General features: G+C 36.5%; 2 long non-coding RNA genes across 2 annotated transcripts; one reads left to right on the forward strand and one right to left on the reverse strand.

Annotated features, from left to right (window-relative positions):
• Nucleotides 1-5,503: 5,503 nt before the first annotated feature.
• Nucleotides 5,504-6,053, reverse strand: LOC110675232. Its single transcript, XR_002499301.1, has 2 exons — nt 5,894-6,053; nt 5,504-5,814 (listed from the first exon to the last, which is right to left on the reverse strand). It is a non-coding gene; the product is annotated as an uncharacterized LOC110675232 (long non-coding RNA).
• A 1,466-nt stretch (nt 6,054-7,519) lies between these two features.
• Nucleotides 7,520-8,112, forward strand: LOC23687699. Its single transcript, XR_002499302.1, has 2 exons — nt 7,520-7,680; nt 7,781-8,112. It is a non-coding gene; the product is annotated as an uncharacterized LOC23687699 (long non-coding RNA).
• The last annotated feature ends 18,338 nt before the right edge of the window (nt 8,113-26,450 follow it).

The following is a 26,450-nucleotide window of genomic DNA, read 5'->3' on the forward strand; positions in this document are numbered from 1 at the left end:
AATGAAATTAGATGTTGCTGGTTGCGTGCAGTCATTAGGGTTTTGACCGATTACACTGCGGAACACGTTTTTGTCTCAAGCAACAAAATACCTCTATTCACTCAATTAAGGGTTGCTGAATCCATTGCCGTTTTCAAAAATAACATAGCACGTCTAGTTTTTGAGATATTGGCTGTTGAAAATGCAAAAATTGACTATTTTAGCCAACTTGCATGCAAGTTTGCCAGCTTGTAAGGCAATTTCTTTGCTTAAATTGCCACAGAATTCAAACTCTATGCGTAAAACAATACTTATCAACAAAGTTTATAATACTTTCGATGCGGAAAAGTTGTTTTTTGATGTTTTAAAAAAGTTTTGTATTTTCCCATATTAGAGAAACGAAGAATTTTGTATGGAGACAGCAAGCATGTTGAAAAAATTGGTTCAATCTAAATTTAGTCGTGCGATTTCTACCAAATTGTGCCTTAAATGAAAGTTTAAAGGCAAAATCGCATTCTTGTTGGATTAAATCACAAAAAAGTTTGATAAATTATACCTTGAATTTTATGTAAACATCGATAAAACCAATGTTTTACACAACTTTGGCGACCTGTAGCTAAAAATTGTGACGTGCTGGAACATTTCTGAAAATGGCAACAGATTCAGCAACCCCAAATAAACTCGAGACACATAATTTGGTTCTTGAGACACGCAAAAATGTCATTTTTGTTACGCTGTGTTACACTTTCCTGGTTGAATGAAGATGAATTTGAACTTGGAAGTTCGTTAATCTGATGGATGCATAATAGATGCGAGTTTAGTGATTTTTATTATGATAAGTTGATTGAGCTGAATTGGTCGGTGTTTGGACAGAATTGACTAGATGATGTTGTGGCCTGCTAAATATTAGTCAAGACCCCAAAAATTATGATCTTTTCAAAGCAGTTTTATCACACATGGTTCATGAAATATATTAGTTCCAACATTATGACAAATAATGTAAATTCCGGATGCTTGGAGCACGCTTTCCTGATATTGTTAAGGTGAACATGAATCGAAGCCAAACTTCAAATTTTCAAGAGCACGGATCTGAAGAACCAAACATCCGTTTAAGCTGAAAACTCAATCGATTGGTCCCTAGCTGGTGGTGACCAATCGATTAGGTTTTCAGCTCAAACGGGTGTTTGGTTCTCCACATCCGTGCTCTTGAAAATTTGAACTTTGGCTTCGATTCATATTCACCTTAAAAAAGCACTTGGTCCAGTCTGACTAAACACCGACCATTTTTTATGATCCTTTAGACGTAACACATTTGTAAATTCCTTCATTAGTATCATTTCAATTATTACATTCATGTGTAGATAACATTAAATCTGTTCGATGAATATGACTGGGGTTTCGATCTAGCAAAAAAGTATAAGTAAACTAGGAAAATTTGTTAATAATCTTTAAACACAGGTTTTTGTTAGATATTTTAAAGAGTGCTATTTTTACTATCATTTACCAATCAAAAACAAAACATGATAGCTAGGGGGCTTTCCTTAGCCGAGTGCCGAGTGCTATTGTGACATTACTTTTGAATAAGCATGAAAAGCTTTTCAATCGATTTTTTGTCACCTTTGATAAAATGCAAAAATACGTTTTAATCAATTACGCGCTTTAATCATGTTAGTCCATTGTTTTAGATATGGGCCTACAGTGACAGTTCGTGACAGCAGAATCTCGGCTCACCTTGACGTACATAAATTTCGTATTGGTTTCTCCCTCACAGGTACGATAGGAGTGAATTCACATGTTTACATTCAAACTTGATATTTACATCAGTAAAGAGCCTGCCTTAATTATTTTTATGCTGTGATAGTTTGCACAACTTCCACTAATGATGCGCCTCCATATTTCATGGCTAACGTTATTGTCAGCCGTCAGCAAAGACCTTGGATCCTTGGGTAGACGAACTCGTCGACCACCTAGAACGTATCCTCATCTATCGTAACACTGCTACCTAAGCGAGCCCTGTCGTGCTGTCTGGCTTAAAACGGCTTAAAACAGCATAAAACAGCTAAAACGCCTTAAAACGACTAAAAATGGCTAAAAACGGCTCAAAACGGCTTAAAATGCCTTAAAACGGTTTGAAACGGCTAAAAACGGCTTAAAATTACTTAAAACGGCTTGAAATGGCTTAAAACGGCTGAAAACGGCTGAAAACGGCTTAAAATTGCTGAAAACGGCTTATAACAGCTTAAAATGGCTAAAAACGGCTTAAAATGGCATTAAATGGCTTAAAACGGCTTAAAACAGCTTAAAATGGCTAAAAACGGCTCAAAACGGCTTTAAACGGCTTAAAATGCCTTAAAACGGTTTGAAACGGCTAAAAACGGCTTAAAATTACTTAAAACGGCTTGAAATGGCTTAAGGTGATTATAGAACGAAGCCACACCTCAAATTTTCAGAAGCACAAGACTTGAGAACCAAACAGCGTTCCGCGTTGAAAATCTATCCCATTGGTCACCACCAGCAAGCAAGCAATTTGATTGGTTTTCAACGCGAACTGTTGTCAGATTCTCTCGCCTAGTTAACTTAAAAATTCAAAGTTTGGCTTCGTTTTATAATCACCTTAAAACGGCTGAAAACGGCTTAAAATTACTGAAAACGGCTTATAACAGCTTGAAATGGCTAAAAATGGTTTGAAATAGCTTAAAACAGCTTAAAACGGCTTAAAATGGCTTGAAACGACTTAAAAGTCGCTAAAACGAATTAAAACACTTTAAATCAGCTTAAATAAAAATAAATACATTTAAGACAAACAAATTTCATGAAAAATTTAGCAACACTACGGCTTAAAATGGATAAAAATGGCTTAATACGGTTTAAAACGGCTTAAAATGGCTTAAAACGGCTTGAACGGCTAAAAATGGCTTGAAACGGCTTAAAATGGCTCAAAATGGCTTAAAACGGCTTAAAACAGCTAAAATTGCTTAAAACGGCTTACAACAGCTTAAAATGGCTAAAAATGGCTTAAAACAGCTCAAAACGGCTTAAAATGGCTTGAAACGACTTAAACGCCGCTTAAAACAGATTTAAGGCAAACAAATTTAATGAAAAATTTAGCAACACTACGGCTTAAAACGGCTTAAAATGGCTAAAAACGGCTGAAATGGCTGAAAATGGCTTAAAACGGTTTGAAACGGCTTAAAACAGCTTGAAACGGCTTGAAATAGCTAAAAACGGCTTAAAACAGCTTGAAACGGCATAAAATGGCTTGAAACGACTTAAAAGTCGCTTCAAACGGATTGAAACAGCTTAAATCAGCTTAAATAAAAATTAATAGATTTAAGACAAACAAATTTCATGAAAAATTTAGCAACACTACAGCTTAAAACGGTTAAAAATGGCTTAAAACGGTTTAAAACAGCTTAAAACAGCTTAAAACGGCTTAAAACGGCTTAAAACGGCTTAAAACGGCTTAAAACAGCTTAAAACGGCTAAAACAGCTTAAAACGACTTAGAACAGCTTAAAACAGCTTTAAGCAGTTTAAAACGGCTTAAAATGGATTAAAATGGCTTAAAATGGCTTTAAACGGCTTTAAGCAGCATAAAACGGCTTCAAACGGCTTTAAATAGCTTAAATTAGCTTAAAACAGCTTAAAATGGCTCAAAATAGCTTAAAATGGCTTAAAACAGCTTAAAATGACTTAAAACAGCTTAAAATGGCTTTAAACGGCTTAAAACAGTTTATATTAGCTTGAAACGGCTTAAAGCAGCTTAAAACAGCTTAAGGTGAAGATGAATCGAAGCCAAACATCAAATTTTCAAGAGCACAAATCTGGGGAACCAAACATCTGTTTGAGCTAAAAACTTAATCGATTGGTCACCACCAGCTAGTGACCAATCGATTAAGTTTTCAGCTTAAAATGATGTTTGGTTCTCCAGATTCGTGCTCTTGAAAATTTGAATCTAGGCTTCGATTCATCTTCACCTTAAAACAGCTTAAAACGGCTTAAAATGGCTTGAAACGACTTAAAAGTCGCTTAAAACGGATTAACAGCTTAAATAAAAAAAATAAAAATAAACATATTTAAGACAAACAAATTTAATGAAAAATTGAGCAAACAATACGGCTTAAAACGGCTAAAAGTGGCTAAAAATGGCTTAAAACGGTTTGAAACGGCTTAAAACAGCTTGAAACAGCTTAAAACGGCAAAAATGGCTTGAAACGACTTAAAAGTCGCTTCAAACGGATTGAAACAGCTTAAATCAGCTTAAATGAAAAAATAAGATTTAAGACAACAAAATTTCATGAAAAATTTAGCAACACTACAGCTTAAAACGGCTAAAAATGGCTTAAAACGGTTTAAAACAGCTTAAAATGGCTTAAAACGGCTTTAAACAGCTTAAGACGGCTCAAAATGGCTTAAAACAGTTTATATTAGCTTAAAACGGCTTAAAGCAGCTTAAAACAGCTTAAAACGGCTTAAAATGGCTTGAAACGACTTAAAAGTCGCTTAAAACGGATTAACAGCTTAAATAAATAAATAAAAATGAACATATTTAAGACAAACAAATTTAATGAAAAAAATTAGCAACACTACGGCTTAAAACAGCTTAAAATGGCTAAAACGGCTAAAAATGGCTTAAAACGGTTTGAAACAGCTTAAAACAGCTTAAAACGGCTTAAAACGGCTTAAAACGGCTTAAAACGGATTAAAACGGATTAAAACGGCTTAAAACAGCTTAAAACGCCTCAAAACAGATTAAAACAGCTTAATACAGCTTAAAACAGCTTAAAATGGCTGAAAATAGCTTAAAATGGCTTAAAACAGTTTAAAACAGCTTAAAATGACTTAAAACGGCTTAAAACTGCTTAAAATGGCTTAAAACGGTTTAAAACAGTTTAAATTAGCTTTAAACGGCTTAAAGCAGCTTAAAACAGCTTAAAACAGCTTGTAACAGCTTAAAATGGCTTAAAATGGCTTGAAACAGCTTAAAAGAGCTTAAAACGGTTTAAAAAGGCTTAAAATCTTAAAACAACTTAAAACGCACAGTGGCGCATGGCCGGACAAAACCTCAAAAATTCAAGTTTTCAAAATCACTTGTAAATATTTTTTATAGACTTTTATATCATTCGGTGACGGTTCCTGAAAATTTGAGAGTGATCTGTTTTGTTTCCGATTTTTGGCAGCATCGTAAGTGCGGGAAAGTCAGCAAAATTGGACTGCCTAAAATCCATCATAAATTTCATTTGAAAGCGTTGTCTTAAGCCTTTGATTTGACTTCATTTGAATACAATTACATAATTTTTAACACATTGAGTTGTTTTTCTTCTTCTTGGCATAACGTCCTGACTGGGACAGAGCCTGCTTCTCAGCTCAGTGTTCTTATGAGCTATTCCACAGTTATTAACTGAGAGCTTCCTTTGCCAACGTTGACATTTTTGCATTCGTATATCGTGTGGCAGGTACGATTATACTCTATGCTATGGTCTGGGTAGTTAAAATTATGTGAGGAATTATTATGATTCAAACAGTTCAGCTTTAATTAAACTTGTATTTGTCACACCAGGATATTCCTATATCTTAAACTAAATTTCAATTAATCTATGTGAGTCAGACATTGAGTCTGCTCTCAATTGTACACCTTTGGAAAGCAAACTAGAATAAATGGCGATTTCTATCCCAAGTGCAGTAGTTTCTTCAGCAGCCACTTCATCCTGAGATAGTGGATTTCCGATGGATTCTGTGCGTTCACGACCTCGTCCGCCGCATGATCTCCCAGGATGGTTTCATCGTTGGTAGCAGCAGACACCAGGGCAAAAGCCAGAACGATCAGGCAGATGGTCTGTGAATAAGGGATAATTTTAAATTAGTGACTCTTAAAATAGTAATAAATAACGCAAATATGAAGAAGTTTAACACACCATGATCAAGAATTTCATTTTGAAAGATGTTTGGGTTGTTAGCTTTCGCGATTTGTTGAGTAGAGAACACTTCCGATAGCACTGCGTACAGTTGGTGGGTTCGTTCGACTTTTTAAAGAACTGCAGCCGTCAATTTGGAATTCAGGATTTGACCTGAAACTGGTTTCGCAAAAATCATAAAGAAGTATATTTCGAGCCTATGTACATAATTTTTCAATGTTTTTAAGCCAGACGCTAGCAAAATTAGCTAGTCCATAAATATTCAAGCCTACCCCAGAATCAATGGGAAGACCTTGATCATCTTTGTCACACGCGTGAATCACGCTAGCCACTAGACAGATACAACTCGTTTTTCGGAATGGATATGCCTCCTGCAGCATGGGCCTCTTATGCTTGCACTTGACAAAGCACGGTTGCACGTTTTGAACTAGATCACTACATATGTAATAGTTCATTTTGTAAGACATTTAGTTGTTCATCGTAATACTAGTTCCACCTTTCAATCACTTTTTGATTTTCTGACAGTATAATGCTGTAATTGTCTCCACCAGGCTTTGCAGAATTCGCTCTAATTTGAGTATGAAGCACGATCAAAGTAAGCAAAGAAAAACATCCCATCTGTTGCGGTCCACGATCGTCATTGTATCGCAAGGTGTAACAAGTCTGATAAATGGAAGCAGCGAGCGAGAGCCCCAACGAGAGAGCGATGATAAAATCCATTTTTCTCGCTTGTTTACCGTTGGGGATAGGTGTTTTTCTTTACTGGCACGATAAACAATCCACGAGCTTCCAATAACAACAGTGTCCCCCAAGCTTGGAGCATGTTTAGAGGGGTTTTATCATGCACTACTATCCCCCCAATCTGATCAAAGTTGTAGCAGTATACGATAAACAGTCTCTCATAATGTGCAGCATGTTATGATAGTTACAGAGAGCGATACGTGAGAGATTCTCTCAATTTTTGCAGGATTCAATCCCTGGTCTCCACTCATTTCGATTTCTGATTAGCAATATGCATTGATTTGTGAGTAGAACTTGTTCGTTTTCTGAAAGCAATGGAAAGAATCTATTTTACAATTCTCGTATGTAAATATGTATTTAACAATTTTGAAATCAGCATTTGAAACTCTAGGTTTTGTAACTATCTCAATTTTTATGCTAATTTTGTAACGCCTAAACCTCAAATATGCCTTAGGTCATACTGCTCCTCAATCAAATATTATCATCTCGAAAAGTGTAAGACATTCATCATCGACCTCACCACACCCGCTGTATATGCGTGTGAAATTTGAATTCCAAATTTCATTCACAGATTCCGAAGATGACGGTCAAGCACTAACAGTCCACTCACGCAAACCTACTTTTTCAAGTGCATGCATAAGAGGCCTATGCTGCAGGAGGCAAATCCATTCCGAAAAAAAAACGAGTTTTATCTATCCAGTGGCTGGCGCGGTTCGGCGCGTGACAAAGATGATCAAGGTCCATCCGTTCTTTCTGGGGTAGGATCGAATCTTCATGGACAAGCTAGATTTCGCGAATGTCTGCTTTGAAAATATTGGAAAATTATATGCATAGACTGGAAAAGACTTCTTTTTGATTTTCGCGAAACTAGTTTCAGGTCAAATCCTAGCCAATCATTCGGAACGGCTCCGGTTCTTTAAAAAGTCGAGCGATTTCACCAAAATGCAACAGTCAACTGAGAGCAGTGCTATCAAAAGTATTCTCTACTAAACAAATCGTGAAAACTTAAAACCAAGAACTCTTTCAAAATGAAATTCTTGATCATGGTACGATATTCGTTCAAAGTAATCGAGAAAATTCTTTATTAGCAGATGTCATTACTTTTACCTTTTAAGTCACTAATATAAAATTCTATCTTATCAATAGACCATCTGCCTGATCGTTCTGGCCTTTGCCCTGGTGTCTGCTGCTACCAATGATGAAACCATCCTGGGAGATCAAGGCGCGGACGAGATCGTGAACGCACAGAACCCTGCGGAATTCCACTATCTCAGGAAGAAGTGGCTGCTGAAGAAACTGCTGCACTTGGGCTAGAAGTAGCCATTTATTCTAGTTTGCTTCCCAAAGGTGTACAAAATAGAGCAGACTGTGTCTGTTTCCCATAGATTAATTGAACTACATTCTAAGATAAAATAAAAAATATACTTGTACAATAAAAGTTACATATAATTTCAAATACAAACTCAACTTAAACAGTACTATTTTAATATTTTTTTCTTTAATAACATAATATTAGTCATTGTTTTAACCTCCCTCCACTTCCAACGTTACTGTAAAAAGTCGCGATTTTGTCGTCTTTCTCATTCGCTACCAGGCAATGGACATGCCCTATATCAACTGCAGCGATTTGCAGTAGACAGGATGTCCCGGGCCCGATCTATATGACAAGCCAATCGAGCCCTCTGTCACCATAGAAGATGGTGTCTCCATCATGTCGATAGCCTGTTCGCTACAGTCCTTGCATGTGTCCAGGCTTCTTCCTTGCTCTTGACTTATCCTCTTTCTCCCCCTTTTAATGATCAACTACAAAAGAGAAGCAATTTTACCCACACACAAACTGAGCGTACGAGCTCTGCGGGATGAAGAGTTCACACGTTTGTGATTTGTTATTTTCATTCCCACAGTGATGAAGAGCTTGTTTTGACAACCTCAGTGCTTAAAAGAGAAGGAGATTATTTTCTCCCTTTCTCAGTTAGGGGGAGAGCATGTTTTCCCATTTCTTAGTTCGGGGAAGAGCATTTCCAGACAGCTCTTCGTTGTCTCTTTGTAGCTCTTTGCCCAAAAGGGCAAAGAGGACAGCGAAATCATGCTCTTGTGTTGACGGAGAAACCAACCTCAGTTCATCCCAAAAGCAATGATGATAGGGCCGTTGTTAATTGTACCACGATTTTCTGGTGAGTTGCAAGCTTAGTGTCAATGATGATGTCGCGCTACACGATGATTGTTCATCTGCAACAACCAGACAGCTCACCAATCCACCAGGAGGTGGATCGTGCTGAGTTGTTGAGTTGAAGGAGAGCGAAAGAAGAAAGGCACAAAAGTCTGTTTGACAGCTCTGCAGAAAGCGCGTGCGCACGGACAGAGCGCGTGCGCACGGAAAGAGCGCCAGTTCGGCTCGATTTGCAATGATCGGTTATTATTATTATTTTTTCGCTATTGGATATTCTATGGCTTGGTTGATCGATGTTAAAGTTTGTTTTAAAAGCGGAGCTACTTATTTTGAAACATATTGCCGTGTACAATAGTAGACAACACAACTAATTTAATTAAAATAATTTGAAATTATAATTAGTACATATACAAAAGGGGAAGAACGTTTAGGCTGGTTGTGCATTACGATAAAATCTCTTAACATAAGCAATGCTTGTTGTTGGTTCTTGTGGAAGGATCAACATGTTCGGCTTAACGAATCTTATTTTAAATATCGAATAACACTCATGCAATTGAACAAAAAGGATGTGATTACAATAGACTTTTGATATTTTCAATTCTGAACCACCGCAAAAAAAAAATATTGGGAATCAAAATTCTCCTGAGAGGGATGATGTGGGGGAGGCTCATTCTAATTAATATTGTCGTTCAATTATGGGTATAAATTAAAATTGTTATTGTTCTATACATACTTATTTATTATAATTACCTGTAAATATTGATACAGCCCAATTCAAGTATTTAAATATCAAATAACAAACATAGATATGGTCGGTGTTCAGACAGACTGAACCAAGTGTTTTTTTCAATCGAGTAAGAAAAATGTACCCCAAACATGGGAAACATCAAAATATTATAGATATTTACTGTAATAATGGAACTTATCTATTTGATGATACATTTGTATCAAAATAACATGGAAGATTTAAAATTGATGGAGTTCTTTACGTATCCTTAGAGCTCCAAAATTCATCTAGTCTGGTCTGTCTAAACACCGACCATATGATTCTCAAAAACTCATGAGAATGGTATTTTACTCTTTGAACTGTTATTTAATTTGTGTAAGGGCAGGAAAAAATACCACCACCAATGTTCTGGCAGCACGGGTTCAGATGTTGTGCAGAATCCAATCGAGCGTGGGACGCACAACGGGGACTGTTAGGGGAACAATAGCTATTGTTGAAACTGCGAAAGTGAAATCACGATCGTATACTTTATTGAAAGTGTCGAATATTATTTGCTATCTTATTGTAATTGTAATTGTAATTGTAATTGTAATTTATTGGCAATACGATAACATGTTAGTATTTACACTTTAAATCATGTCAAGGAACATGATTAAAATTATTAATCTATTGCTCTGAAATTCTAGTTATTTACGGCATTGTTAACTTGTCGGCTACATTTACTATCATTGTGAATTCATTAACTAAAGTATATCGGTAAGAATTCTTTGAAAACGTCACGAGTCATTATCATGAATCCCCTTATGTTACACTAGGCTTGTAATCTACAGATACGGAAATCACGCAATACATACTAAACCAGTCTTAATCGCTCCAATCTAATCATCAATTTAGTGGCGAAAGGTATGAGTACTGTTCTACTTACGATTACAATAATTAAGTGAAGTGTTCTTTAAAATAGGGATTAGAAGCCACAGACCAGAACCCGGATATAAACGTATCATTCAGTGAATGGAATAAACCATTAATGTACAATATAACGTATTGGATACAATACAGCGTATTGTAATTGAATGTTGAAGCAATATTATTCTTGTTTGGATATACAATTCAAAAACAATATAATATATTGTAACAGAACATTGTATTGTTTTTAATTGGTTTTATACCTTACAATTTTGGTCAAATTCCTATTTTCGCATAAAACAACTGTTGCTTTTTTCTATGTAGCTTTGCTGAAAGAAATAAACAAAACAAGTTCAGAAAGCAAGAAATGTTGGGTAAAAAATATTCGAAAAGTAAAAATAAGTAGTTTTTTAGAAGTCACTTGACATTAGCTGTAACAACGAATGCAACCATGATACAGTTCGTTGAAATTGTTTTTGTATTGTACAACAATACACGAATTGCTCATAAAGACAATACATGAACAATATATCGTATTGTATTTTCAAAATGTTTGTATGAGAAAATATCTATATTTGTATTGTTACGATACTTAACCACCCATACATTATATTGCAAAAATCTCATATACCATACAGTGAACTGTTCAAAACAATATATTGTACTGTAATTGTATTGTCATTTTACAATATACTGTATTATATTTCCAATATATTGAATGGTACTGTTTCAATACGTTATATTGTTTTTGTATTGTATTTTTTATCCGGGAAGCGTCATCGGGTAGAGTTCTAAGCCGGTAGGCAATACCAAATGTAAGGGAAAATACTTTATTTAAATCCATTTAAACAAAGTATTTTCCCTTACATTTGGTATTGACTACCGGCTTAGAACTCTACCCGATGACGCTTCTGGTCTGTGGCTTCTAATCCCTATTTTAAAGAACACTTCACTTAATTATTGTAATCGTAAGTAGAACAGTACTCATACCTTTCGCCACTAAATTGATGATTAGATTGGAGCGATTAAGACTGGTTTAGTATGTATTGCGTGATTTCCGTATCTGTAGATTACAAGCCTAGTGTAACATAAGGGGATTCATGATAATGACTCGTGACGTTTTCAAAGAATTCTTACCGATATACTTTAGTTAATGAATTCACAATGATAGTAAATGTAGCCGACAAGTTAACAATGCCGTAAATAACTAGAATTTCAGAGCAATAGATTAATAAGATAGAAAATAATATTCGACACTTTCAATAAAGTATACGATCGTGATTTCACTTTCGCAGTTTCAACAATAGCTATTGTTCCCCTAACAGTCCCCGTTGTGCGTCCCACGCTCGATTGGATTCTGCACAACATCTGAAACCGTGCTGCCAGAACAATTTGGATGTGTTTAAAAGATTTATAAATTTAATTTATTATTGATGTTACGAGCTATGTCTGTAGTTAAACTTAATGCTACACAAGAAATATATTTGAATCAAAGTATTTTTATATATAAATCATATGAAAAAAAATGTTCCAGAAAGTACTCTAGAATTCTTTGGGAGCGTCTCCCGGGATTCTTCCTTAAATCATTCATGAATCCTTCAAATCCTCTCTGGGATTGTTCTGCTGAAAATCTTGAGATTATTTCTGAATTTTCTTCCAGATATCGCTTTGGGATTCATCCAAAAAAAATGTTACCATTCCGGTATTACTTCTGAGATTCTTTCGGATATCCCATTGCGATTATTCTGGACATCTTTTTGGATTTTTTTGCAGAACTCTGTATGTGATTTTGCGTGTATCTCCTTAAGGATTACTTTTGAAATCCAGGAAATTAAATTCTTTGAAATTCTTGAAAATTGTTTTCGAAATACTATGGAAGATTTTTCCATAAATCCTGATGCAATCCATTTGGATATTTAAAGAGGATTTTATCAAAAAATGTACGACTCTACTAGAAATTCTTCGAGAATTCTTCCGAAAATAACTCTAGATTTTTATCCGGAAATACTTCTGGTATTCTTATGAGAATGCCTCTGGTATTCTTCCAAAAATGACTTGAGATGCTTTCGGAAATCTTTCTGAAATTCTTCAAGAAATTCCACTGAGATTTTTACGCCAATATCTTTGAAATACTCCTGGGACTCTTACAAAAATCCTGTTGGAGTTTTTTTCGGATATCTTTCTATTCTAAATTTTTCAATAAATTTTGCTGGGATTGTGCTGTAAAACCTGCTAAGATTCATCCAAAAATACGACTGTCATTCTTCCGGATATCATTCAAGAATTCCACCGGAAGTTTTCGTGAGATTCAACCGTAAATCGTTCTGGTATTTTTCAGAAATTCCATTGAGATTCTTAAAAATATCCTTCTGAAAATTTTTCTGAGAATTGTTTTGGGATTATAGAAGGATTTCCAGAAGAATTCCAAGGCGATTCACAGAAACATCACTTCTGTATGAAGGATTATCGTTAATATCTGAAATAATCCCATAAGAATTCTAAATCCAAATTACAGTGTTATTCAAAAGAATCCCAGAAGTTATTTCGTCAGAATCCCTGAAAGATTTAAAGGATATTCACAGACATCCAGAAGATTTCATGAATATTTTCCAGAATAATTCCGATGTCCAGATGAAATGCAGAAAGATTCATGGAATAATTTCAAACGGGATTTTCGGAATCATTTGAAAGTAACTTTTAGAAGATCCTCAGAAAAAGAAATCAGAAATCAAAGCAATCGAAAAAATCTCATTATTTCAAGCAATGCTCGTTGGTTCATGTCGAAGGATCAACATGTTCGGCTTAACGAATCTTATTTTAAATATTGAATGACACCACATACAATTACAATTCTGAATCACCACAAAAAAAAATATTGAGAATCACAATCCTTCTGAGAGGGATGATGTGGTGGATGTACATTCTAATAAAAATTGTCGTTCAATTATGACGATAAATTAAAATTGTTATTGTTCCATAAATACTTGTTTATTATAATTACTTGTAAATATTGATACAGCATATAAAAAGACATTGGTCCAGAAATTACTCCAGAATTCTATGGAATTTCCCTCCTGGGATTCTTCCTTAAATCACTTATGAATCCTTCAAAACCTCTCTGGGATTGTTCTGGAAATCTAAAGATTATTTCTGATTTTTCTCTAAGTTCTTCTGGAAATCACAGAATACTTACAGATATCGCTTTTGAACTCATCTAAAAAACATCGTTAGCATTCCGGTACTATATCTGAGATTCTTTCGGATATCCTTTGTGATTCTTCTGGACATCTTATTGGAATATTTGCATAAATCTGTATGTGAGTTTGCGTTTATCTCCTTAAGGATTACTTTTGAAATCCTGGAAATCAAATTCGAATCGAAATTCTCGAAAATTCTTTCGGAAATTCAATGGAAGATTCTAACAAAAATCCTGATGCAATTCTTCTGGATATTTTTAGAGGATTTTGCCAAAAAATGTACTACGACTCTACTACACATTCGTCGAGAATTCCTCAGAAAATAACTCTGGCCTTTTTCCGGAAATACTTCTGGGATTATTATGAGAATACCTCTGGTATTCTTCCGGAAATCACCTGAGATGCTTTCGGAATCCCTTTAGAATACTTTCGAGGATGCTTCCGAAAATCTTTCTGAAATTATTCTAGAAATGCCACTGAGATTTTTACGTCCATATTCTTGAAATTTGTCTGGGACTCTTCCAAAAATCCTGTAGGAAATCTTCCAGATATCTTTCTAGCATTCTTTCGGGAAGCCTTCTGGGATACTTTCGAAAATCTTTCTGAGGATCCTTCAAATCCTTCTGTTAAGGATTCTTGCAGAAATTCTTCCCGAATTACCTCTAGACTCTGGGAGTTTCCTGAATTTTTCAAGAAAACTTATTTCGACTATCTCTCTAGGATTCTTTCGGAAATTCTTCTACAATACCCCCAGATTTCTTTCTGTTATCCTGCTGGAGGACTTCAAAACATCTTTCAAAGATTCTTCCAGAAATTTTACTGGAATTTTTCAAGAAATTCTGCTGGGATTATTCCGTAAAACCTGCCGAAATTCATCCGGAAATACGACTGGAATTCTGCTTGAATGATAAGCATTCAAGAATTCCACCGGAAGTTTTTGTGGGATTCAACCGTAAATTGTCCTGGTATTTTGTTTAAATACATTGAGATTCTTAGGGAAAAATATACAGGATTCTTAAAAATATCCTTCTGAAAATTCTTCTGGAAATTGCTTTGGAATTAAAGGAGGATTTCCGGAAGAATCCCAGGTCGATTTACAGAAGAACCACAGAGAAATCACTAAAATATTATCATGGAGATTTCTAAAGGAATTATTTTAAGGATTCTCGTAAATTCCTGAAACAATCTCAGGAGAATTTCGAATGGATTTTGAATGTTTTTTTACAGTGATATCCAAAAGAATCCCAGAAGTTATTTCGCAAGAACCCCTGAAGATTCAATGAAAAGTCACAGACATCCAGACGATTTCATGAATATTTTCCAGAATAATTACGATGTCCAGAAGAGCTCCAGAAAGATTTACGGAATAATTTCAAATTGAATTTCCAGAACCATTTAAAAGTCACTTTCAAAAGATGCTCAGAAAAAGAAATCAGTAATCAAAGAATCTCATAGGTATTTTTTTAAAGTCCCAGTGACTGTCCGGTAGTTTTCTTGGAGGATTTCCATCTGAAGTCAAGAGGGATTTTCAGAAAATTCTGCCAAGGATTTAAGAAAATTTTCAAGGAAAATCAATGATAAATCACGAAAAAAATCGAAAACACTTCCTTATAAATTTCCAGAAGAATCACAGAGTTTTTTTTTCTCAAAAAATCTTAGAATTTTTTTTTAAAGAATCACGAAGGAATTTTCGGAATAATTCTGGATATACAAAATTATCTCAGGCAGAAACAATAAAATCAATAGCAATAAATCTGTAAGAATATAAGAAGGATTACTGTAAGAATATAAGGAGGATTTACAAACAATTACAGAGGAATTTTCGGATGATTTCCATAAATAAAGATTTAAAAAAATCCCCGTCATCTGGAAGATTCTTAGCAGGATTTTCGGAAGTATTCCACAGGGATTTCTGGGAGAATTCCATTGGGATTTACAAAAGAATTCCAGAGGAATTTCCGAAAGAATCCCAAGAATTTGCACGGAAGAAAGTGAAGTGAAATAATAGATTTTTTGATTATAGTCTCAGGCGTCTTTCCGAGAGTATTCTAGAATAATAGGTATAATCTAAGACATTTTTCGGAAAGAATCTCAAAGGGATTTTGAAGAACTTTCAAAGAGTTTCACGGAAGAAATACTGAAGAATTACGAGGAAAATATAAGAATTTAAATAATAATTTCGATTGGATTTCCAGAAGAAATCCCGAGAAATTTTGTGAGAATCCTCGAACCCAGATTTTTAAAATAGATTCCATTACACTGGAAAGCAATCATTAAATCATTTTCGGCAGAATTCCAGAATTTTACGGCAGAATTCCAGAATTTTACAGCAGAATCCTGAAAGGATTTCCATAATAACCCAAGATGGGTTTCTGGGATAGTCCAATAGGAAGTCCCAAGGAGGTTATTGGAAAAATCAGAGCGATCAAAGAAATAACTACATATACAGCGGGGATTCGCTGGTTGGAACACGACTGCCTTCCATCTAGCGAATCCGATCCGTAAGTTGGAACGACTGACAGCAGGTGAAAATGCTCCACACTAACGCATCTGGAGAGCAAATTTTCATGAAACGCACATATACATACGCATTTGTTCAGACGTCAAAGTAAGTTTGACATTTTCTGTTGACATTTGAGTGCTTTTTAGTTGGAATATTTTCCAACCAGCGAACATCCAACCATCGAGTCATTCCATGTAGCGAACCCCCAACGAGCGAATCCCCACTGTAATAATTTCAGAAGGGTTTCTGAAAGAATCTCAGTGAATTTTCAAGATGTCCTCTAGCAACACAACTAATATATACTAATATTTACAACTCAATACTTAATTATAAATTGCGTTAAGGTGATTATAGAACAAAGCCACACCTCAAATTTTCAAAAGCACAAGACTTGAGAACCAAACAGCTCTCACCGTTGAAAATTTATCCCTTTAGTCACCACCAGCAAGCAAGCAGATTGATTGGTTTTCAACGCAAACTGTTGTCAGATGCTCCAGTCTTGTTCCCTTGTTTGGCTTCGTTTTATAATCACCAGTTTGGGGGCGGATTGACGGTATCGAAGTGGATTAAAAACAATTATAGGAGAACGTGTGGAAAATACATATGAACTGCGCAGAATACATCAGACCGATTTAGCATTGCTGCGCACTTCTAAAAGCATTTTATTCTTATTAAAATGTTTGATAATAGTAGAACGACAATGATAATCAGTTGATTTTCCGCTACTGTTTTTTTAAATCACAATTGTTATTTCTTTCCGTGCACGCGCTCGGGAAATGAATCTGGCCATGGTGCAACAACCGCGCTACATTCGATGAATCCTATGCGACAAAAATTGTCGGCGCTATCCGTCAAATTCGCTCACCAAAGCTATTTTGGTGACTTTAACATCACAGCTGATGTGTTTGCAGAGCCTCGCAGTAAGCTAGAGCTGTCAAATGGAAGATGTGCGTTTGGATAGAGCCAACGTTTCTCTCCACTCTCTCAGCCACGGATTATTCAACCAACAGCGAATGCTGGTTCATAATTGTTGTGAGCGTACGAGGTCGCTTCATCTATCAGATCAAGATGAGCAGAATAAAGCCTGCATGTGTCCATACGCTTCGTGGGACGAAGTAAAACAGTGACAAAAGTTCCTGACCGTTCGAAATACTAGCTGAAGTGTAAGATTTCACTCCTTCATACGTCACGGTGTCTCTGGTAGAACAACATTAATATAAAAAAATCAGTATCGCTAAAACATCCACCAAATGAAAGCATAGGCTTTCCCCTTTCATTTGAGACCTGTTTGGAAATGTTCTATCGGGGGTCCTGAACATTTTTTTCAAAACAGTACAATGCCGTTTTTTCAAAACTGATTTCTTAATTATGGTTCACACAGTCATTTTCTTTCATGCTTATCTTTCATGCCATGAGAAATTTTACTACGAATAGTTAACCAATTAATAAAAAGGATTTAGATTTAGCATTGTACCATTCTATTTAAACCAATTACTTATATACACGACATATCGATAAAGTAAATACGGATAATATGGCTTACAAATGCTCACTATTGTACATTACTACAGCGCAAAGAAGCTGTCGATCATATGCTTCGGAGTTCTCCGGAACCTTAACATGATTCCAAGCAACTTGAAAATCGAAATGCACGGTTTCACTGAATTGTTTCCCGTATTTGCTCAAACCACTTCCTGTGATTTCACAAAACTCCGGGATATGATAGCGGAAATATGGAACTTCGAGCTATTAGGTAAGCAATCCACGTTTTTGAAAAGTTCTCAACTTTTCTGCAAAATCATCATCCAGACTCGTTTGAAAATAACTTTTATGTACCTGATCAGAATGATCAAACGCCTGATATACATTTTTTCATTTAAAAGAGATAATTTACAGAACAGTACGATAAATTACAATTGCTAGCAAACTTAGATCCCATTACACTTCCAAAACATGCCGATTTTTCAAAAGCTTCTTACAGAACTCATCTGGTGAATCCACATTTGTTGTGGCGTTGGCAACTGATGATCCTCACCTGTGATAAAAGAATTATTTTAAGGTCATCTTTATGAATCACACAATCAAACTGCTGATACTTACCCATTCCTTGACATTATTTGGATCAATGTATTATACTTTTTTGTCAATTGGATTTACAACACCTAGTGTCATATGCAAGGAAGGTGATGGGCAATTTGTTCGTCGGGTGATCCATCGAGCAGTGGATAGTAAATACAATTGAAGAACTGCTCCGGCAGTTTATGGTCCGAGCCGAGACTTTTCCATTTCGCGGACGCGTATGTGACAAAGTATTCGTGGATGACCAGCTAAATTGGATAAATCTTTTTTGTGTGGTACAGTATGGTCAAGGAAATGTTGAACTACCTTCCATTATTACGAAAAACAGATGTTCAAATCTCCAACAGTGCATCCAAAAATTATTCAAAAGCAACAGTGTCTTCCACATTTTCTCAATATTGCCATATTTTTCTGGAACGCCAGAAGCAACAGCAAGCAGCAACAGTATTTTTACGCCAGTATCCTTACATCGGCCTTGAGTCCCGATGACGTCGAAATTATGCTCGATAATCGACAGGGTAAATGATTAAAGGACCCTTCTCCATCGCTTGCAGATCGAACTGCCCAGGCCAACCCCCCTTTTTGGACGTCACATAATCAACTAACCCCTGAACGTTCTTCTTCTTAGCATTAACGTCCTCACTGGGACAAAGCCTGTTTCTCAGCTTAGTGTTCTTATGAGCACTTCCACAGTTATTAACTGAGAGCTTTCTTTGCCAATGTTGCCATTTTCGCATTCGTATCTCGTGTGGCAGGTACGATGTTACTCTATGCCCTGGGAAGTCAAGGAACTTTCCTTTACGAAATGATCCTGGACCGACCGGGAATCGAACCCAGACACCTTCAGCATGCTTTGCTTTGTAGCCGCGGACTCTAACCACTCGGCTAAGGAAGGCCCTTGAACGCATTTATATACATTTACATTTACGTTATTACAGTTTCTGCATTATCGTTGAAATCAAAGTGCAAATGTGTTACCTCTAAAAACCCCTGAACTGATTGGTTAGGTCTGCTGATTTTGAAAGCGATATTTGGGGCGATTGTAACATCCAGACCCCTTAGACAGCTGCTCAACTGCAACGCTCATCTGGAGCTCAAATCATATTTTTTTAAATCAGAAACAAGTCATCAGCGAACAAATGGGTTTTTTAGGTTGCACAGATGTTGAATAAGATTCTTAGTTGGGTGGTAAACCGTGTAGATTCGACAACCAACCAATTCAATTGGCACTTACTTTTTGCATTACTGTGTCTACCACGTTTTCCCTTTAGTTTTGGTGAGATCGTTGTTCTCACATCATTACATGCTTCGAGTGGTAGGTTTTAAATTGTATTTATATTTATACAGTGCTATATTCAAAAGTTTGAACTGGTTACTGAACGAATAAACGTGCAAGCTCGACATATTTTTGTAGGACAATACCAGACTGTAATCCTGATGTCGTAAAGAATGTGCTGTTCAATAATATCAACCACTATTGCTGATAACGGCTGCAGACACAAATTCTTTAAACACAATACGCAAATCTTCGAACGATTGTTCTCATGGCTTTTCGGTTTCATGTTTCAGGTCTCCTGACAGAGTGTAGTGTAAATATATATATTTATTATTAGGTGTGAAATTGGGATATATTTATTGTAATTATTAACAGGCATACCTCTAATCAGCAAACCAAAATGTTGACCCAAAACAATGAATTTGACTTATCACGCGACACAAGCACCAATTTTTCGCTATACCACCTTAGAACGCGACAACTTAAGCAATGAAACGTTATAACGCAGCGCCGATTTCCCTACCATTGACGCCAATGTAGTTGTTTTTTGCAATCTGTGAAACCATTGGTAATGTAATGATCCATGAGTAAATGTTTTCAAACGCTTTGGTTATTACTAATCGTAAAAAGCAATATCTTATGAAAATATATTTGAATTTTAAGACGGTAGCAAACAACTGAATCTAAATAATGGTTATTTATTGGAAATCTTTCACATCTCTAAACATTTTTTTTATTCAAAATTTTAAATACTATTTACAACCATTTTAGTTTTGCATAAATGAATAAATTTTGATTAAAGATATACAATTTTACTATTTACTGAATTTATAATCAACTGAACTGCAACACTGGAAATCTGAACAAACATTTAAAAAGGGCACATCGACATAGGTAAACAATGTCTTTGTAAGACGCTGTTGAGCCCAATTCAACTCGATCACGCTTACCAATACAACGCTTATAATACTAATCAGAAAGAGCCCACACTAATCTTTCTGATAGTGGTGTTAGTTTGTATGGGCGAGCTAAAAAGGGCTCAACAGCAACGTTTCTGAAAAAAGGCTCAAGACCTCTCCAGCCCTTTTTAAATGTTTGTCCAGAAATATTTGTCATGGCCTTCTACGGTTCTATTGAGTTGTCATCATATGGTACAAGCGATTCATTGTATCATACTATTGGTGGAAGAAGATCACCTATGGTACGTAACTCTTACTAAAATAAAAAAAATGTTAAGGACCCCCCGATAGAACATTTTCAAACCGGTCTCAAATGAAAGGGGAAAGCCTAAGCTTTCATTTGGTGGGTGTTTCATCGATACTGATTTTTTTATATTAATGTTTTCTACCAGAGACACCGTGACGTAACTAGTGATCTCTTAGAAGTTTTCAAAAATGTTGTGTACCCAGAAACAATCATTAGCATCCAACACTAGTGTACCTGACTCCTGAAAGTTCTTTGATAACTCGGAATATCAGTGGAACTCGTTCATCAGGATACGTTCCTTGAGTATCCAGGAAATTGTCTGTGCTGCTGCGTGTAGCTTGGTAATTTATTTCCAGAGTGGGAAAATAAACAGTGCTTTTGAAATATATCAACATATGAACATGTACGCTTCCGTGCATAAGTTTGGGTTCACCCCCCAAAAAATATACAAAAGTGTTCTGTCCATACCTCTGTGATTACACGTTCAATTGGAACTCTCTGTGGCACATTCCAAAAGTAATGAGTTATTCTTGCTTCGTAGGTATTTCGACAGAAAATTTTCTTCTTTCTATTTTGTATGCTAAATTTTTACTTTAGGTTTAGACCTTTTTCAAAAAACACACTGAAAAAACAGAGCTAATTTCCCAGAATTGGATCAACCGAAGTTTAAAATCAATGTGCCATTAGAATCGTAATCTTATATTACTTGAAGAGCACTCACGAAATTTTTGCGGAAAAATCTGAAAACTTTTCAAAATCATAGGAACAGTCGTTCAAACTAATCCTGTACGCGATATTATTTGTGTGTTGAAAAAGCTATAAACAATTATGATCGGTTGAAAAATGGTAGAAATATTGACAAAAATGATTTGCGTGCGGCTCTGGTGAACCCAAACTTTTGCACGATGACTTAAGAGCCAGTTCGCGAGAGCCGCAACCCCTTCTTGTATCGATGTCCTCCGATCAGGCTGAAATTTTAAGGGATTGTTCATCTACATAAAAGAAGATGTTTTGCAAAATTTTAGATTTTTATATTAGGGGGAAGTGGGACAAAATGACCCCCAATGATTTCATGTCACTAAACATGCAAAATCACAAAAACTGATACAACTATAGTAAAAATGCACGGATTTTGTTGAAATTTGGCATGACTACTCTACGTTATATAAAATTTAAGATTGGCAAAATATATGGATTTTAAAAATACTTTAAATCGAGAAAAATGAGTTTTTCTTGAAAAAAATATTAATTTTCAAATCGATTTTTTTCTTGCCAACCGAACTAGGTCAAAAATCTAAATATGACGTTTTGTAGGGCAACTCATGGGCTTTCATTTGAGGTATAATCCAAATATGCCGTTTCAAAAATTTTCGAAAAAAAAACTAAATATGTAAAGTTTTGTAGGGCAACTCAAGGGCTCATTGGCGGTATATCTTGGTGTTGGGTTTTAGTCCACCGACCTCCAACACAGTAGGGAAATTAAGCCAGCGAAAGGACGTTGATCTCAACCAGATTGTAGATGGGTGATAAATCCATTTTGGATACCATTATCGAGGTCCTCCTTCGGTGTGGAGTCCGATTTACCGATTTTAACACATTTTACTTAGAAACGCCAAAACACATTAAAACACCTATTTACAATAATGACACAGTTTAAGCCAAGTTGAGCTTCTACCCGACGATTACTGTTGAGGACCTAGGTTACACTGAAGGAATGCTGAAGGGTAGTCCTCATCCTCTCAACACCAATGAATGTTGGAGAACTTTCTCTCCTCTCTCTCAGCTTGAATCCTGGAGAATACCATCGAGTGGGATGAAAGGAGGGGGGGGGGGTGGTTTGGTAGCTTTGCTAATTTGGGTTTATCCAGGGTTGAAGTCTAGAACCCAGTCCTAAACATACTCACCCACCCTGAAATGCCATACATTTCTGAATACCTTGATACCGATGTCCATTGAGGAAGTGATTGATGATAGTGAGTATTTGCTGGGATTGGCATCCAATTTCCGCGTGCCGTCCCTTGACGACATACCCTTTGTTAAATGACGCTGATCTAACATAATCCCCGATCATGTTTAGTCTTGGTTAACCCGTATAGGCCTGAGTGAAAGTAAAAATACTAAAACCCTCACCGCTCAGCGAATACTCAACGGATTCAAATAATTTTTTGTTAGTATACTGGCCCACATATCTTGTTTCTAGAAGTGGCCAGAGGAACTCCGGAATATTTCTGTGGCCGGAGTTATTCCTGTGGGTCACTGGGTCAAGTCGGGTGAAAAAGTGCGATTTTTTGGGACATGGAAAGTTATCTTTATTTATTTCCAATGGCAATAATTTTAATTTGCATGAGTCATTAAGATCTGATATTCAATAATTTAAATAAATAGTTTTGCACCTTTAGAATGTGCTGGATATGGCCATTCGGACTTAATGTCCTGAAGGATCGGCTCTAGATTTGTTGGATACTAGACCGTTTTAATTCTCTGAAAGTAGAGATCAAACATAATAGTTCACTGAAATGCGTTCCCATAAGTTTGACGAAGATGTTAAGATACAAATGGGCCACTTAACAGTGTTGTGAAAAACTCAATTTCTCACAACTCACGTCTTAGATTTTTCATGCGTGAGTTGTCAATCATGCAACTCAGCAGTCAAAAAATCATGGATGAGTTGGCTCACCTTTTTAACTCATTGTCTCGTATTTCCACAGCTTACTCACACACGGCAATAATTTTTTGTTTGTCTGGTAAAATGATATGACTCCTTTCTAACGTAAACAACAACATTCGGGTTTCACGAGTTTTTGCCGGGTTTTGCGACTGAATCATTTTTTACGGTTTGAGTTGATTGAGTTGATTTTGCATCAAAATCTCAAGCGTGAGATTTGCGTAACAGATCTCTATTGAGTTTGCTCTCACGGGAGAGCGTATTGATTGAGCTTTTGAGTGTGAGTCTATCAACACTGCCACTTAATCATAAATTTGCTGCTTCCGGGAGACCCGAAAATGGTCATTTATAGGACAAATCAAATGCAGGACACATGGTTATTCAATTCAATAGTTTCTCAAAAGGTCTACGCTGATGCGTTTTTCCTAATACTCCTTGATATAGTGACTACATTATAGCCGATTCCTGAAATTATCTGTGACTTGAAATTTGCCTACCTCCAGGGGCATAGAAGTACAGAACCCTTGGCACCCGACCTGACCCAGTGACCCACCGGAATAACTCCGGCCACAGGAAGATTCCCAAGATCCTTTTACCACTTTTCGAAACTAGATATGTGTACGAGTATACTGACAAAAAATAATTGAAATCCGTTACGTATTCGCTGAGCGGTGAGAGTTTTAGTATTTTTTCTTTCACTCAGGCCTATACGGGTTAACGTCATCGAAACTCAATTGTGTTCCAACAATTGGTTCTTGGATTACTAGCCACTGACCCTGGCAGTGTCTGGATGTAGAGAATCGCTCCATGGATTGATATTCCAATTATTGATCCTTATCAAATTGAAATGATGGTTCTGGAGCGCAAAACCAATCAACAGATCCCATCCGTGGAATCTGACCAAACCCTTTGAATATAAACTGATCCCAGCAACTATTGTAGTATTCTGTTCCGTGAATTGTGTTTGATGAACCCCTGTCAGTGCGATTATCTACAGTACTGCTACCTGAATTACGCTCTTCCCTTTTCTCCTTGATCTCATCTTTCGATTGAATATGAAGTGAGGAAACCGATAAAGAATGAAGAGTGTCCCTTGAGTATCCAATTCAGTTGCTCCGCGACCATGTCGATGACGTTGATTGTAGAAATATTTGGATTAGTGTAGCAACCACACGTCCGTGCCTCGGCCGGACATATACATTATAGTTACTGACCTGACCAGACATTGATTATTTCCAGCCTCCTAAACTCCGTAGATGCTCCTCGATGGACCTTCGTGGCACACAACTATCATGGACAAAATGTGGTGTTCTTGGTTTTGTTTTTGGATCCTTCAGCTACCCCAAGTAACTGATTCCGATGTAATATCGAATGCCCCTAGCATCTGATTCCTAATATGTGCCTGGCCGATTCCAATAACTTTCGATTCATGTTGAATGCGATGCAGTTTAGTAGAACCTTTCCTCCATTAGTATAAGTATGGGTCGAATTTCTAAAACAATCCTCCTAAATATGTAGCAGTAGAGCCACACATGCATATTGCAAACCGAGTTTAACGCTAAGTTTGATTGTGATGTATCCAGATGAACACAGCAAACCGTACAGCTATGGCCACTCATAGTTCAGTCGTCATATGAAATCGTCAACTCAGATGATTGGTGCAGTCGTCGCGTTTCCAAACAGGCTCGTCTTTCCGGAGTAATTGTGAGAAGATAACCGAAGGAAGAATTGTGTTAGCCAACAGAAATCGTCTTTGCCTCGGCAGAACATACACTAAGTGTTTTATATTTACCTTTGAAAATAGTAGGTGTTGCAAACTTAGTGATGATGAGTAACACGTTTGATCGAATAATTTTGATGTGTGCGATTGGGTTTGAGGTTTGCTCTGCGGTAATACCAATGTTGGCTATGTGTCCTAAACGTCTGGAATATTCGATGATCAGTGACATCCCGCAAGTTGAGGATGAAAATTCCTGTCGAGCTGCCCAGTGCAGCTTGCAGCCCATGCCTGTAATTAATTGCCCTTGAAATGTTGATCTCTATGCTGACTTGGTCGTTGAGATATCGCAGTTGTCTAGAGTGCATGCTCTCTCAGTGTGGTATTTCCATATGCGACAATCGTGGAGAAAACGAAAAATGATGGTGTTAGTCGTTGTTTTTCGCCTGCTTCGGCGGACATATACTGCACATTAATAGTTACCTGGACCATAGGCTTTCTTGCCAGTGCAGCATTCCATCCGGATACACTCTTTCGTTTTGGTGATCGATTGAACCAGCTAATTACATAATCGGTTGAGCTACTATCAGATGCTGATTTACGATGGTGACTTCTTTCGAATTGGATTGTTGATGTAGAGAAGTTGTCCTCAGTCATTTGTTCCCCTTGAACATGATTGTTGATCACAATGGCGACATTCCGTTTAACTTATTGTGTCAGTTTGATGGCGTTTACTTTCCTATGTTTTATTGGTGATGGTGATCCAAATTTCTTGCCTCCATTTGTAGGTTTCTACCAACGTCCATCCGGCTGGATCCGGTTCGAAGGACCATTATGTTGGGTTTTAGTCCACCGACCTCCAACACAGTAGGGAAATTAAGCCAGCGAAAGGACGTTGATCTCAACCAGATTGTAGATGGGTGATAAATCCATTTTGGATACCATTATCGAGGTCCTCCTTCGGTGTGGAGTCCGATTTACCGATTTTAACACATTTTACTTAGAAACGCCAAAACACATTAAAACACCTTTTATTACATATAACTATTTACAATAATGACACAGATTAAGCTAAGGCCTGTTCATTTAAGAAAGTGGACACGTGTTTTTTACAGTAAACTGTTTATTTTCGAACAAATTCATAAGTTTACCTAAAATACATGGAAATCAACGTAATTTCGACCAAATTCACATAAATTTGAACATTTATTGAGCATTGCTGGAGAATGCTCTTACTTTTCTCATTATACCTCCCATAAGGTTCTGCACAACTTTTTTCGGAACTTTTCGTTGTGCTGCTGTTCGTAGTGACCACATTTTCTTGAAAAAATCGATGGAGCTTGCTTCTCTTCCATCCTTCTTAAGATGTC

The sequence above is a fragment of the Aedes aegypti genome, chromosome 2, assembly GCF_002204515.2.
Source record: "Aedes aegypti strain LVP_AGWG chromosome 2, AaegL5.0 Primary Assembly, whole genome shotgun sequence".
In the NCBI taxonomy this organism is placed as follows: domain Eukaryota; kingdom Metazoa; phylum Arthropoda; class Insecta; order Diptera; family Culicidae; genus Aedes; species Aedes aegypti.